The following is a 16608-nucleotide window of genomic DNA, read 5'->3' on the forward strand; positions in this document are numbered from 1 at the left end:
AGGTATCTTAATTCCCAAAAATTCATCCAGTTGACTTAATGATCCTCGCCGTGGCGCGACACTTGCGCAAGATGCAAAAAAAAAAAAGCAGTTCCCACGTACGTGTGTCCCGGCGATCTGCCCCCCTTGAGAACCGCAGCGCAAAAGAGACGCATTCCAGCGGGTGCTTTACACGCGCCTCGTTTTAACGCGCGAATAAAAAAATAAACCTCGAGCTCTAAACTCACGGACCGCCAAAAAGTCGGACGACAGTGGCGGCGTGTCGTCAAAGGGACGCATCGCGAGATGCGATCTTTTATGTGTACATACGCATAAGGTGCGCGCGACACATGCGGAGGACCTTCTCAGATTACTGTATAGGAGCTGCAGCAGCTTAAAACATCATTCTCACGTGCGGCGACATAATAAATGCACGTAGGGGGCTCGCCGCGGCGGCATTCGCAAAAAGCGCGAAACTCGAAAATCACGCTAAACCCGACCGGATCGTCGTTAGCTCAGGGTGTATATCCCGTTGTTATGCGGCGTTTCACTTTTGATGCAGTTATAGACTACAATTCCGCTTTCCGAGCCGAATAAGACAGAAGTAAAAAGACCCAGAGTAGCCGTCAAAATTAATTCTCACGCTCAAGCCTCCCGCGTATCAGCCTCGTTCCCGGAGCGGCTCGTCGGGGCAAAAATTGCAGCTGGAAGTGATTCCCTCTGCCGAGAAACTCCCGAGAAGCCTTCTTCTTCTTCTCTCGTCTAATATAATGAAAAACTTGCGGCGGCGGCGGCGGCGGCGGCGGTGCCCTGTGCATGCTCCGACCGGATCACGCAACGAGATTTCCGATAATCTAACGGACGGCCGCTGCCTCGACTCCGTCCGTGTATATACGTGTGTGTATAATTGCAGCCGAGGATTATCCTCCCACTACGCGTTTCCAATAATAAATTTCGCGGAACGCGCCCCCCGTGCACGCACACGTCGCACACGCACCTCTGCCCCGGAGCTGCTGCTGCTGCAGTTTCGGGGCTGGCATAATTTGGACGCTGCTCTTCTTCTTTCTTCTTCTTCCCGAAAGGCGGTCTCCTGAATTATTCACGAGGCTGATTGTTACGGGATTCAAAAGTCGCTCTTATCAAGCAAGGAATTTCCCAATAATCGTACATGCGCTGCGTGCATTACATTCGACGAAATTCGCCCCGCAATTGCGAGCCTAATAAGAATCCTAGTCAGGCCGCGCGGCTGAAATTAGTATCATCTAATACGGCAGCCGTGGCAACAATCATATCCTCCGTGTCGAGAGCAGCGAGGCAGCATATTCAGCATCGCGCACGTATACGCGTAAGAGCGAGGGCGAGAGAGAAAGCATCGCCGGGGAAAAAGACGAGCGCGGCGCGCACGAGTCACGTCCGAGCAATGCTCCGAGAAACACTATGATTACCGTGATACGTCGATGCCTATGTGCCTAAGTCCGCGGGTATATACGTATATAGAGAGAGGGTCGAGCGGGAAGAAGAAAGAAAGAAAAAAGGAGGTAGAGAGAGAGAGAGAGAGAGAGAGAGAACGACGCGCACCAGCTCCGAATAGCGTCGAACGAGGCACTCTCGAATTAATCGGATTGTTCTGCGGCGAACCGCTTATTAAGGACCTCGCGAGGGACGTGGCCATGCAAACTCGGCCCGGCGAGATGAGGAGCGAGCGAGCGAGCGCCTCTATATACACACACACACACACCATATACGCAAGCTTATTGATCTCGCTGTGATTACCCGAGGGGGAGTTTCAACTAGTTTCTGCATCTCCTTTTAAATCATCGAGCTTTTACAGGGAATTGATCGACGAATAATAATCGCGTCTGATGCTCTCCTCTCGATCCGGCCGCTCCTGCACTGGCTATAATACATATGCTATACACGCGGCGCGTCGGGTCGTGAGAATCTGCCGCGTATGAAACTTCTTTTTCTTTTCTGTATGCGCCTAATATAAATTACTAGCTATTCGCCTCTTCATTATTACGACATGGACTCTCGCACGCTCTAATTGAGTGTCGAGGATATGAGCTGACGCTTTATCGAGAATTAATATTGAATCACCGATAAAAAGGAATGTTTGAATTCCTTTCGTAAGCCCGCGATAAGATACTCCGAGTGTCTTCTTCCAGCGCATGACTTAAAACTTTCTCGGAAAGGATAGTGTAGCGCCGTGGCGGCCGCAGTGACGCAGATCCCTGAAAACGAAAAGAATGTTAAAAAATCGCTTTAAGGCGCTAATCTGTTTACATTACCGAAGCGTATAGAAACTGAATCATAGTTCAAAAACCGTATCCATGTACGTACCTTATATACTCCTTCCGAGTCGAGATCTCGTCGATAACCCAATCGCTACAGGAAACGATGACGCCTCCGCTCGTTACATCAGTCGCCACACGGATACCTAAAAGTATATTAGCACGAATTAAAAATTCATCCTCTCTCAATTCTAAATGCCTATCCGTCAACGCAGTCGCGCAAAAAGCCGCAGGACGGCACCTACATCCATATTCTAATTCAATATTCTAATAGGCGTCCGCCGCGACTAGTTTTTGCGACCCTCTCGCATTACGCAACTCTGCAGTGCGCATCTCTCGACGATACATCTCCGATCGGCTTCCGCGCGCCGCAGTCGGCCTCTTCTTTCGCTCTAAACAATCCAGTCGTCGCAACTGTACTTTCTCCGGCGTCATACGTCGCGACAAAAACTCGCTGAGGTTTCGCGGAAGTTCAGCGATGGGAAAAGCTTCCAGAGCCAAGGCGCGCTTTATGCATTCGGGAGTAGTTTAAGACTCGATTCGGAACTGAGGTGAATATAGCACACCGAAGTGAAAATGCGCGCATTAGCCCGGAGAGGATTAATGATGCGTACATTTGACTTTCTTAAAACCGCGCGCTGCTGCGCTCAATCGGAAAGGCGATCAAGCCATTAAAATTCAATGTTTATGATCTTAATTGTTCGAGAGAGAGAAGCTTTTTATTAAGAGTGCATTATGGTCGAGTTTTCATTGTTATGTTTAATTCATATATCGCGTCCTTAATTACCCGCGGCCGGAGGAATTAGTACTGCGCTCTATCGAGAGAATGCGTTATCTCTCTTAGAATTATAATCATTTTTCTTTTCATATGTGATTCCAACAAACAGATACGATATACAACAAAACATTACGGTTAATCCTCCTCCGGTGAACGTATGCCCGCGGTGAGTTACATAGCGCGATGCGTATCTCTCACTCGCGCAATATAAAAGGATGATAAAGAAAATTAAGAAATAATGAATATATCACACACTAAGCGCCGACGAGCAGTAATCCATCACGGACTCGGCATAATGGACTCGCAAAGATTTTCATATAAGCATAAGGAAGCAGTAAAGAAGCAGAAGAAAAAAAGAAATCTCAATTTTTCCAACGATCAGCGTTTGGCTAATTGCGCCGAGTCCGTAACTTATATCCCTGCGCGCGCTATGTGCATGCGAGTCCGCAATAAATATTCTCGTTCTATTAAAACTGAGCGATATGCGCGGTTTCTTCATGTAAACTCCGCGCGAGCCTTTGTTTATTAGGAATTTTTTTAATTGGTCTTCCGCCGCTATACATAAGCGCTTGCAAAACGTCCTCGTAATTTTTCCTTAGGTTCTGCTTTGACACGTGCTGCCGTGGCCGGATAAAGTAACGACTGTGTGTACTTGGTTTAATTAACCGTCGCGCGAGCGTTATGTGCAGCCGCGTTGCAGACCGTTGAGTCCGAATTGAATTTTTTTCCATTATGCTGATGAGCCGCACGGGCCGAGAGCGCATGTTTAGGGTCCTATAGCTCACAGATGCATCACGTAAGGTATACGTTAATTTTTAGCGGAACACAAGCCTTATCTCGCGATTAACTGTACAACAGTCAGGAGGTGAACGCGCAAAAATTATTTAAAGTTTACAGTGTGTACTTCACACTTTGCGCGGCGTTTCGCTATCAGCGTGTGAGATTACGGCGCGTTATCTCTCGGGTAATTTCAGCGATTACGCATTAGTCATCCGGAGTTCGAAACATGTGCGCATTAGCAAAGCGAGACTCTCGAAAAAAGGAATCGAGGTAAAAATTAGAGCGATGGCTTATCGCGATGGCTTATCCGCCGCGAACTGCGGAATTAAATTAACAAATCGCAATAGCCCTCGCGATTCGCATCAGTGTCAAAGCATCGCTATGAGTCCGAGCTATTTTTGCACGCGAGACGGATACTTTTCCAAGAATTATCTTGGCCGCGCTGCAGCAGGTGGAAATCCAGCTCAGATAAATTACGGCGCGACATTTTGCGTTCCGCTAATTGAATCGAAAATTAAATCTCCGATGGCCTGGTATTCTAGCGCGATATCGAAACAGTTACACTTTTTTTCTTTTGCTCGGTATTCATATAACACACGTCATTCAAATAAATTTAAAACCAATACTCGTGCACAGCCACTGCTGCAGCTACTGCATCGCATTTATTATTCCAATGAAACGGCCAATGATGAATTAGAAACGTCGACGCGCGGGTAAACATTCTTTTCGCTCCGCGAACCGACGTCGATTTATCGCGTGCGCGTTCTATTTTCAGAACACGGAGAGGACATTCCAGCGACAAATCATACCACGTGAAATTCGAGCTATTCGGACGATTCGCGAGTTTACAAGGTTTCGCAGCCTGTATGCAACGATTCTACGTAATTGAATTCAAAGCAACGCGTTCGATTTTTTATTTCTATTTTGCCACAAAGGCGAACGACGTTATCGCACTGCGCCATAAATACAGCATACATAATAAAGACAAACGAAGATGAGCAATCGCGCAAGAAGAGGAATATCGACGTCTACACACAGACACACAAACGGGGTGGAAAAAGAGCCGGAGCTCTGGAAAGAGAAAACCGCATGACAGACCACGTCATTACTGCAGCGCTCATACTTGCGACGAGCGTTGCATATCGAACGCGCCGAGTCAGAGTCTCTCTCTCTCTCTCTCTCTCTCTCTCTCTCTCTCTCTCGATCGGTTGCAAAACCTCGTGAAAAAGCGACCTCCCCGCGGCAAGGATATGCGCTCGCATATCTACCGTTGAAGATCGCTTATATTAATCGGTCGTTTAAACATGCACCTTGAATATTGATTGATCGGCCAGGAAATATTTCTTTCGCAAGCTATCACAGTACGTGCCGTCTCGTCTGCTAGTGCACAGTTATACATGCCACCGCTGACGAAGAGAGAAAAAGGGGCATCTCCGAGCAGCGACGTCCGAGCGGTTAATTACGATTCTAATGCCTTATTGTTCGCCGGAAGTCCTTTGCATTTTTATCGCCGCCGCCGAGAGTTCTCTTTTTTGCTATAGCACAACTTTTAATTACGAGAGAGAGAGGCCGACTGACGTAACGACGCTTTTCATCGGACTCGTTCGATATTCATTAGATTTTCGCGAAACCGCGGCCTACTCAGAAGCGATCGATACGGGCACGCGTGCGTCTTCTTTTTCCGTTATATTCGCGCTTTTCAGGGAAGGCCTCTCCGCTTCGTGGTTATTTAAAAAATGTTGTTTGCGAGTTTATAATAGCCGCGGCGCGCGTTACGCAAGCGGATGTCGACTGATTGGCAAACGCGTTATAGTATAGAGAGGACGATTTATGTGAAACTTCGCAACGCGAGGCCGATTAAATATTCAGCGCCCGAGCTACAGAGGAATTTATATCGCGATCGATTTGAATGATATTCGACTTTCACTTTAACATTAACATTCAAGTGATTATTTTTCAAAAACGAAGTGCTATTCGTACATTCTCCTATAACACTCCGCGCGCATCTCTCGCCGCCATTCCTCACGCTCTCTCCCACACATCAATTCTCTCTCTCTCTCTCTCTCCGCTGCTCTGTACTCGGAGTCTCATTGCTCATTTCACTTATTCTCCGAGCGTCTTTCGGCCGCTTTGTTTCCATCCCTCTTTCCTTCTCTTCTCCCTGCACAGCCGTCCGGCTTCTCGGCGCGGCGCTCGAAGAAACAAAACAAAGCCCGGGAAATTATGAGTCTTCGTACCATCCGCGCAATAACTGCTTGATATATATCCTCGCGCCGATGCTGCTGCCGCAGAAGCGAGGAGGGATGCCCGGGAAACGCCAGGAAATACGGCGCAAGAGAGAGAGAGAGAGAGAGAGAGAGAGAGAAAGAGAGAGAGCGGGCTGCGAGATATCGCTGCAGATCCAGTGTGGAAGTAAAAGCTCCGTCCGTCGCTTCCTTCTCCTCTTCCTCCGCGAGGGTAAGAGTGTGTAATGGAAGCGATTCCTGGATTTCCGGATGCTGCTCTCGTAGCCCTGCGAACACGACGTATTTCAATATTTTTGCTCTTGATGGATAAAATAATTTGAATAATGTTATTCTTTCAAGTTCTAATGTAGCAAGCTCGAAAAGATAAACGATCTCGCTCGCTCTAATATCGGAGTTTAATGTGTTTGGAGATCGTAAAAGCAGCGGTACGACTTATTAACCATAAGTGATAATCAGGGGAAAATAATAAGTACGAGCATGAGCATTAAGTAAACAATAAAACGCGGTAATTAAACTGAAAAGCTACTATAAAAGTCGAAGAAAAGGAGCAGCGGCGGCAGCAGCGAGAGAAAGGGGCTAAAAAATAAGTAGGAAGGAGAGAGAGATAGCGAGTGAAACGCTATGGAAGCGGAGAGATAGAAGGAGGAAGAGAAAAAGAAACAACCATAAATCCGCGGCGGCGGTGCGGTGAGCCTCCGCTTGCGCTCGCGCGCGCAGGCATTCTGCAGCGTGAAATTAAAGGCCGATGGCGAGAGATGAACGCGCTGCATAAAACCGATGTTTACGCGTCCTGCAGCGAGGAGAGGGACAGAAAGAGAGCCGCCGACGGACTACTCCTTTGTCGTCGCAGCGTATTATCGACGTGTGAACGACGGACGCGGATTCTAATCGCAATTGCGCTCTCTATATGATTCAGCGTTAATTGAGCCATCGCCTTTCCTAATTCGGGAAATAAATAACGTTGTTTACTCTACGAAAGCGTATAGTCGGCCCTGTTTTCCAAAAGACTCTCGTTATACCCCGATAAGGACTATATATAGGTACAACGGGTCAGGCACACTAAATCATCGGCGCAACTTCGCAAAGTTTTCCCAGCGCGACTGTACAGAACAACGGACCATCAATTCTCGCGGCGCGATATTTTCATACGGCGCACATATCGATCAAAAAGCGCGCTCCATTGCTAAAGGCCGAATGACGAAGAGAGCGCGCGAAAAAAGGAAGGAAGCGAGAGAGGGAGAGAGCAAGAAACGGATGAAGGGTTTATCTGGAGGCACGCTTCGCCGAGCTCGAATCCCATCCCCAACGATTCTTGCAGCCCTCTTTTCTTCTTCTCTCCGATCACACTTGGCGGCGTTATACGCGCTTATCTGATTTTTCGCTTTTTCCGGGCGAGCCATAACACCTAACCCTGTCGCGGACGATTCGAATTCTTATGTGACGTGAAAAATTACACAAAACGGTCGAGCGTCCGGCAAATTAAAAAATTACAGGCTCCGCGCGCATTTAATTAAGGCGCAGGGTTAACGAGCCATCTTTTCCTCGCTTTGCATATTACGGGCGAAAGGCAGCTGCCGCGTCTAACGTTATTCCGTAATGAAGTGATTTAAGCGTCAAGTGTCTCGAGGCTCTTCTCTCTCTCTCTCTCTCTCTCTCTCTCTCTCTCTCTCGGCGGCAGCGGCGATGCCTACATTAGCCCCGGCGCTTACATCCTGGCAGGTACTCAGCCACCGAGTGAGCGCCTTGGGCATCGGCTACTCGGCTCCGCGGGTAATTGCCATACACAGTGAGTTGCTCGCTTAAATGCTAGTTTTATGAATCTCCCTGAGCAGTCTTTAGGCTTGTATAATACGCGGCCTTTTCTCTCTCCCTCTCCGAGCGCAAAACTAATGGATAATACGCGGATGAAAATTATGATGATATTTTTTGCTTTCTTTGTACGTCGCATCAGGCTGCGAATTAAAAGTGTATTACGCTTATTGCGAGAACGCGCGGTGGCTTATCCTCGTAAAATGCGCTATTTAAATACAAACGTATTACACACGGCGATGGAGCTACGTCACAACAAAGTGTTGACGGAGGCGACGATCGCCGCTCGAGCGTGCAGATTGCGTTCCCAGGACTAAACGATTTAACGTCCGATAAAGCGAGGAATAGAAGAAAACGAAGAGAGAGAGAGAGAGAGAGAGAGAGAGAGAGAGAGAGAGAGAGAAGAAAAAGGAACAACACCTGTAAAACGGCTCGTCGAGAGAGCTGCCGCCTGCGTGGTCACGTGCCCAGGCGTAGCCGTGACTAAAGCCGGCCCGGCGCAAAAAGCGCAGCGATGCCGCCGCTGCTGCCCAAAGCGCGAAATCCCTGCGCCTCAGGGGTCCCCCCGCGCGTGTACGCGTCCGGATGGATGATTGAGGTGTAAGAGGTTTTCGAATCGGTAGCCGCGAGTCGATTTTTTCGAGTTTCGCCGAGGAGATGTGCACTATAATGTACAGTATGCATCATCCAATCAAGCCGATGAAAGAAAACAGAGGCGATCGTTTACTCGACTGTATACGAACGAGTAGGGCTTTCCACGCGTGTTCGTACACATGTTCGTACAGCGCCGGCAGTCAGCATGACTTCGCGGTTCTCCCGCCGACCACCGGCGCTGTCCCAGCGTCGACTATTTATCTTATGTTACAACATCGAGAGTCGAGTATGATTCGATTTTAACCGGAGATCAATGACGCTATACACTTGTTATACAGCACGAAAGTACGACACGTAAATTACGCGGATATTCTACACGTACATATAAGAAGATCGAATGGTATCAGCGGGCAATAACACTAAAAGTTCCCGAACTCACGAAGACGCTCGGATTCAAGAATGCAGAAACAATGGCGGGATACCGTGCGTCGAGGCACTTAAGCTACGGCCGCCTCGTACATCCTCGGATAATTGCACCCGCTTGTGCAAACATTATCGCATTTGTTCGATGAACTCGTGCGCCGTCGCTGCTGTATACTCGCCGCTCGGAAACTTGCTCGATTTCAATAAATTTAGAAGCGAAAGTTATAACGACCCGCCGCGGAGGAAGCTTCGCGAGGCACGAGACCAGCTCGTGTATAGCGTATTATCAAATATACATATATACTTCGGCGAGCATCGGCGGAGAGGGAATGTTTGAACAGGAGAGCCGCGCTAATGTAATGCTGTTTGCCGAAAGTATCGCGTTTTACGCGCTCACCTTTTAGCTAGCCTGAATATCGAACGTATACATTACGTGAGAGGTGTCCCGCGGGACGTGTAACGTAAAGAGTAATCGTACCCAGGCTTTTTTACACTGAGGCATGATATCTCAGGGTCGTAAACTAATTAGCCTCGTTGTGATGCTCGCGGAGTGTACAGTCACGCTGGAAAAAAAAATCAATTTACTCTCCTTAATAGTTCTCCTCTTTTTTTCTATACATCCTTTTGTATCGCGCGCCGGCGTTCATGAATAAAATGCAGATACATAAATTATTAATTAACCCGCAGCGGCTCGCTCGCTCGTCGGCACATTAACCATTACGAGGGCAGTAAACAAATTACCCCAGCGGCACCGTTACACACCGACGTCTATACACAATTAATTTGCCATTGTTATTAATGAATCCGAGAACAATTAATAGCCGAGTGGAGCTCGGCTAACAATCCAATAGAGAGAGAGAGAGAGAGAGAGAGAGAGGGATTAACAGTTACGCAAGGATCACGAAATAAGAAATTTACCGGATGGCTTCTACACGGCTGCCGGAATAGCTGCTGGACGTCGGCGGGAGGCCGATTGTGCAGCTCGTATCCGGGCGATCGATTAGAAATTGGAGCGATTGAATACGAAGAGCTCGTGGCGCGATGCTCCGGCGGCTTTATAATGGATCTGCTTCCTTCTTCCTCCTGCGCCGGGGTAGACTGGCCACGCTCCACTGGCTCGGTCGCATCGTCTGGAACAGTAACGAACAGGAACGATCAGAGAGGATGAATAATCCAATTAAAGCGGGCAACCGGGAAGATGAGGTCCTGCGGGAGGCATTTTTTTCGTCTCTAAATACAGTCGTATGAATATGCTCTTTAGAAAAATGTGCTCTTCGTACAATTTTAATTGAGCCCGTATGGCGGAGTATAGTATGATGGTAGCATTTTTCGCCTGTTAAGCCAAATTATTCACGATTATAGGATCGTTGGAAATTCAATCACTAAACATGACTGGGATGTATTAAAATCGCCGAAAGCATGAACCGAGCCTTTGTCTTTATGGAGCTCGCTTAATTCGAGCATACCATTGCCGAGAGCACCGAGACGTTCCGGATTATTAATCAGGAAAAAACTGTGGGTGGCAAGCTCGCTCGTTTCTTCTCGTTTGTTTTTTTCTGTCTGTCCGCACGATTCAATTAGTTCCGTTCAACGTGGCTTGTTTTCGTCGATAACTGAAAATTTAACGGACATTGTCCCTCGTTGTACTCTGCCCGAGGTCAGATCGCGATCTCTCGTACACTGATAGAACGGGAAAAAAATCTAAATCTGAATTCCTATACAGTATCAGGTGCATCGCATAAGGTGGGTGGGATCCGGATGGTAATGAGCGTGATGGTGAGAGAGGGAGAGAAAAAAGAGCATGTCGCTGCAGAGGCCGTTACAAGCCGCCGACGCCGGCTTCCGGAGCATATCCGATCCACGCTTTTTTACGAGGGGCGCGCGCTCGCCGACGACTGATGTGGAATAGCGCGCGAGCGCGAACTAATTGCGACTTTAGACTCTGCTGATTCAATTAGCCGCTCGCTCTTACACGTTATTTTCAAAAAGTACACGAGTAACGACCATCGGATACAGAGCTGGAAAAATGCGAGGCCGCCTCATATTCGCGCGTATAAAATGGGATAGAACGAGCTCTATATAGGCGCGCAAAGCCGAGAGAGAGAGAGAGAGAGAAAAGTCGCGCGCGCGCGCGCCTGGTCCTCCCTCGCACGAAACGAGTTTATCCGCGGGACGGAGAAGAAGAAGAGAAGAAGCTACAAAACAGCCCCCTCGTAGTGGTGCGGTGGTAAGCTGCGATGGGAATAAAATGTGAAACTGTAAATTGTGCGTGGGAAGAATCGCTCCCAGGATGATCGTGCGCTACACACACTCACACACACACACATACACACGCTTACACGAGAGCTCCGCGAAAAACGCGCCCGGACGAGGATTTAAATGCGCAGCCGAGCGTATAGGCTGTCTCCCTTGTCAGGACTCGTCGCGAGCGCGCGCTCTGGAAATTTGTTAGGTTATGTCGGACTATCACTCCCCAGTGGCTGCGAAGAAAGAATTCGAGGGGCCGTGCCGGGGAAAAAAGAGAGAGAGAGAGAGAGAGAGAGCGCGGAGTTTTCTAGAGGATAAGGAAAGCCGGCTACACGACGTCAGGAATATAAAGCGGGGGATAAAGGAGATGGCGGTCACATATGCGGCTCGTAAAAGCTGTGCTGGGACTCGCGTTACAGCGACGACGCGCGCAAGTCGTTTCGCGATTCTTTTTTCTCGTGAAAAAACATTTTTTTTTCTTCGGGAGAAAAATAACGCGCCGTGGATTTTTTAATTTTCCACGGCGAGTTTACGGCTCGATCGAAAATTTTACAAGCGTTTCGGGGTTTACGATTTGAAAGTTCATCAAACGCGTACCGTCTTGCTTGGCCGATCTCGTTAAGAAAGCATCGCGCGTTTGGGTAAACTATTACCTGGTCACTATTCCGAATCGATTACCGATTTCCGCAGCCGACTAAAAACTAATCCCCACCTATAGCTACTCTCGGTTGAAAGCAAAAGGTCGTATCGGATTAATTACCGCGATCATTTACAATTACGTCTCAACGCGGCTAACCGCGTTATATCCTCGCGGCAATCAATCTCCATCCATAGCCCACACACATCCGCTGTGTTATACTCACATAAGCCGCCGCGAAACCTGTCAAAAAAGGACATCTCTCTCTCTCTCTCTTTCTGGTGCGCGCGGGCGCGAAAACTTTTCTCCCCAAAAGTTCGCTCTCCTCAAAAGGTGTCCGAAGCACCGCAAGAGCGAGTGTGCCAAAGTCGACGTTGCCATGGAAACTCTCGCGCGCACGCACACCTCTCTCGATGTAATAATAATGATAATATCGAGAGAGGGATATGGAGGCCTCAGGGGCGAATATTAAGAAATAGCTCGAGAGAGAGAGAGAGAGAGAGAGAGAGAGAGTGAGAGCAGTTTCCGCATAGTGCGCGAATGAGCCACTGTCCATGCACGGCACGCCAACCGCGAGCCTATAAATAATCCCCGACCTTTCGTCGACCCGCTCGCTGCAGGAGATATTTATTTCCGGGGCGTGATTCCGAAACATTGCATTCTCGGCTGCTCTTTTTCTCTCTTTCTAGGGAAATCTCCGGAGAGGACTCGTTGGAAATCGATTTCGAAGGGTTGCGGCGCGCGATATTGCGGTTGATTTGATATTTTACATGGAAACTCGTTATAAGAATCATTGCGCAACGGCCGTCGTGCTTATTAATAAAGAATTGTGCGATAGTCAAGTCGCAGCTCTTTATAAAGGAAAGTGAAAGTGTGCGCATTGCGCAATTGTTTCGCCGTAATGACCATCCAATAAAGTTTTATATTGCATAAAACCGCGATATCTAATTTGCGCCTCGAGCTATAGTACGTCTGCGATGTTTATTCCTCGCCGCTAATTACACGAAATATCGCAACGTTACGAACTGTATAAAAAAACAAAGACAAAGGAAGCGTCGAACAATAATGATTAATCTCGCTGCAAAAATATCAGCGACAAATCCCCCGCGAAAAGACCATCATTGTCGGGTCGATCGTCTATTTCCACCTGTCAGAATAGATAGACGCACAATGGCCCTCGTTGTTTCTCCCGCGTCGCAACGAGACAAGAAAGGGCCGACGCCGTCGTTCATCCCCCCGAGCGCGAAAAAACTTTGACTCGACTTGGAGCTTCCTTCGAATTATGAGCGGCCAATCATACAGATTTGGAAAAACCGAACGGCCGTGTCGGTTTGATTTAGGACTGCGGGTCGATCAATTTTACAAACATTTTACATCGATACACACCCACGCACTCGGTGACTAATCCACCAGAGAGAAGTATAGTAAAAAAAAGCCACAGAAAGCGATAACGCATGACTTCATCGCCCGGACAAAAGAAAGGCAAGACCAAAGGGGTGTCTTTCTCTCTCTCTCTCATCCTGTAGCTCCGTGACAGAGCTGGAGTATACAAGAATCGATGGCTCCAAAGCAGCGAACCCTTTCTCGCTCGGAATCCGAGTAGCGGCGTTTACGAAGCGATTAGATGTCGAGCGAGCGAGAGGAGTAGAGAAAGCAAGGGATGCCTTTCGGGGGAGGCTTGTCGCGGCGACACAAAAATAGCGTATGATTGAGCGAGCGCCGCGAGGGATTTTTCCGACGGCTGTATATGGGAGGGTTGAACGACACTCTCTCTCTCGCCGAGAGAATAAGAGCGTATATAACAGTGTCGTGTCACGCGACTCCGCATAAATGACGGCTCTTTTTGCTCCGTCCGCGTATACTGTCGAAACTCCGATGGCTGAGATAACGCCCGCTTTCTTCTCGAGGATATGGACGCGTGCGGATGGAATTAGTGCAGAGTAAATAATATTATTATTATAACAGCTCGTCGATCAAAAAATCTGCGGCTCGTTATTCCCGGAAATTCGTTTAGCTCTTTTTACGATTCCTCATCGCGCGAATAAAGACGCGCGAATAAAGACGCGCGAGACGCGAGGGAGGAAAGCGATAGTATTTTTATCTCCAGCACACAGACACACTCGCAGAGTCTCCGGCTCTGCCTTTTCCATTTGCGGCAAACGAAATCATCGATAATCGGGCTCTGATCAACTGCACGTCGCTCGCTCTCCTCTATATCATACCGATATATGACGCGGCGACCCTTCGCCCTTTTTCCAGACATACACACTCTCTAGCTCTCGTACAGTTGTATACGTCGCCCCGAGTAAAATCATTAGTAATGCGATTGCGCTCGTCCTGCTGCAGGCGATGTGCGTGTATTGTTATCCTTACAGAGCCGCCTTATCAGACCTCGACCTCGTCTCTTAGCGCGCGCTGGAGATTAGGACTGCTGTCGCGACCCTCTGTATATATACTACACCTATCTATATGCGTCTGCGTATGGCCGACGATGAATAAAAGAAAACTCGTTTGAAGTGAGGAAATGTCGTCGTTGAATCAAATAGATTTTTTCGCGAGAATTCCCTTTGATTCTCGCGCGCGATACGCGATGATTCTTTTCGGAACGATATATATATACATGTGTATGCGAGGCCGGCTTTTGATGTGCGCGAGGCAGCGCATAAAAATTCATCGATTCTATAGAATTACTTTCATCGCGGCAAATTATCAGGAGGACCGATTATGCGCGAAGTAATGGAATTTCGAGTCAGCTGGCATTCCGGATAGGTATAAGAATAAGCCGGCGAGCAGCTTTCGCGAATATTATTCGCCGGGCAGAGGTTACACGTCCTTCGCAGCATGCAGGAAGCAAAAAGAGCGAGGAGAGAACATGAAACTCGGTTCAATATCTCTCCAACTATAATACGGACACGTATGCCTTTCTCTGTATAGGTATATACGTATATACATAGGTGCAGCGGCGCGCTCACGTCTGCCCCCGTATCCTGCACATATCCGCGCGCTCGCTCACACGGACACGGAGTAAATGCAGTCGCGATATATATGTAACGTATATATCGGCGCGCGTACATGCATCTGGCCGGATATATTTTGCCCCGACGTATACGTAGATATAATGCAGGTATATATACGTATGAACCGAGCAGTCTCGGGGATTCTGCTTCGGACGTCTGCTTCGCGATAAGATACTGACCGTCTAGGCAGAATCTTTCTCTCTCTCTCTCTCTCTCTCTCTCTCTATTCGGTCCATGCGCGAGCTTCTTCTTATCGCGCCGTCTCCTCGAGGATAAGAGCGAGAGAGAGAAAACATTTTTTCCTTCTCGCTCTGTCCTCCGACGGTTTTTCGGTGCCGCGAAAAGACGGATAAAATGGATATTGGATATCGATAAGTCAAGTCGAGCTTTCCCGATTAATTTTTCGCGTATATACGTCCGAGAGCTCTGAAGAGAGAGAGAGGGGCCTACACGGAAAAAATTGCTCCTTTCGTGACACGGAAACTCCTCGATATCGCTTCTTTTATTAAACCGAACGGCTCTCGCGTACCTTTTGACGTCTGGACGTGCAGCGCCTTTCTCGTCTATACGAGCAGCTATTTCCCAATAATCGCAATCAATTATCGGGGCACAAATCCACGAGTGTATACGCGCGTTTCGCGCTTTGTCTATCAAAGCGTCGTCCTCGGGTCTACTGTAGGTATATACACTGCACAAGATCGCCTAAAAAAGGGACGAGGAAAAAGAAAGAAAAGCCCGGCGAGCGAGAAGAAAAGAACGCGAGGAAAATAGAAAGCGCTGCAACGCGCGTTACCGAACAAAACAGCAATCAACAAAGACGAAGTTGGAAGAGAGCATAGCAGAGCCGTTCCCTGAATTCCTTCAATCAAATTAGGAACATCAAAGTAGCCGGGAAGCCGAAAGGGAAGAGATGAGGAGCCGCGAGGACGACGACGACGGAAGAAAATAGTCGCGCCGTTCTCTATCCGGCATTCCTCGGGGGTTCGGCCCTGGAATTAGCCTCTATCTCGTCGAAGCTAGAGGACGAACCCTCGAGACAAAGAGCGTCTGCACCCTTCAACGCACGCGTATACACTGCAGACACGCGGCGGCGTTTTCTCAAATTTACAACCGGAAAATGGTAGCGAAACTTTTTTCTTCCGCCGTTTTCCACAACGGGCCACCGTACGCTCGTCAATTCCTATTCGATTAATTCTAACGTCGCGAAGCAGATAGAGAAAGAGAGAGAGAGAGAGAGAGAAAGCACACCGGCGTTCCTCTGCGCGCGTCAGAAGCCAGTGTACAGTGCCCTTTGTAACGACTGCGCAGAGATCGAGAGAGGGAGAGATAGCTGTGTGCGCGAGCGCGATGCTATCTCGTAATTTGCCAAGCGTGGAGTAATTAGAATGAAAAACTCTCGGGCCGTTTGATCTCTCGCGGCACACCAGCCGCCCAAAGATGATGCTGTAAAGCGCACGACGACGTGCCCCGCCTGACTGTACACCGAGAAAAAGAAAGAGAGCCGAGGAAGACAGATGTAGATAACTGTACACGCGTGTACTTGTGCGATATGTGGCGTTGGGCGTGACGTCCATGGCTTATTTGAACAGTTTTGGACTGACTCCAGTGCATACGTTTAGCGCTGGGTGACCGATGCTAAAATAGCAGTTTTTGAACCTGCTGCTTGGGCCGCTCATGCTATAACGACATATATTGGTAACGCATACATCGCCTATGCATAATAAACGGATTTTCCCCGTATAATAAGGAAAAGTTTGGCAATCTCGACATCTCTAAGCTGTCGGCGATCAAAGCTGAGTTTGCCTCG

General features: G+C 48.4%; 1 protein-coding gene and 1 long non-coding RNA gene across 16 annotated transcripts in view; one reads left to right on the top strand and one right to left on the bottom strand.

The window, feature by feature from the left end:
• LOC107981007 overlaps positions 1-16608 on the top strand; it is a 95586-nt gene that overhangs the window by 55053 nt on the left and 23925 nt on the right. The gene's annotated exons all lie outside the window — the stretch shown is intronic.
• LOC116417156 overlaps positions 1-16608 on the bottom strand; it is a 51707-nt gene that overhangs the window by 5452 nt on the left and 29647 nt on the right. For 10 of the 15 annotated variants that reach the window (XR_004227445.2, XR_004227444.2, XR_004227439.2 and 7 more), the window contains 4 exons: positions 9819-10030; positions 5809-6340; positions 2320-2416; positions 2077-2210 (listed from right to left, as the gene is read on the bottom strand). This is a non-coding gene — a long non-coding RNA (uncharacterized LOC116417156). Of the gene's footprint in view, positions 1-2076; positions 2211-2319; positions 2417-5808; positions 6341-9378; positions 9464-9818; positions 10031-16608 lie in introns of all 15 variants that reach the window. The other 5 variants (XR_004344832.1, XR_004227440.2, XR_004227436.2 and 2 more) reach the window with 4 other exon arrangements.

Source organism: Nasonia vitripennis, chromosome 4 (assembly GCF_009193385.2).
Source record: "Nasonia vitripennis strain AsymCx chromosome 4, Nvit_psr_1.1, whole genome shotgun sequence".
Lineage (NCBI taxonomy): Eukaryota > Metazoa > Arthropoda > Insecta > Hymenoptera > Pteromalidae > Nasonia > Nasonia vitripennis.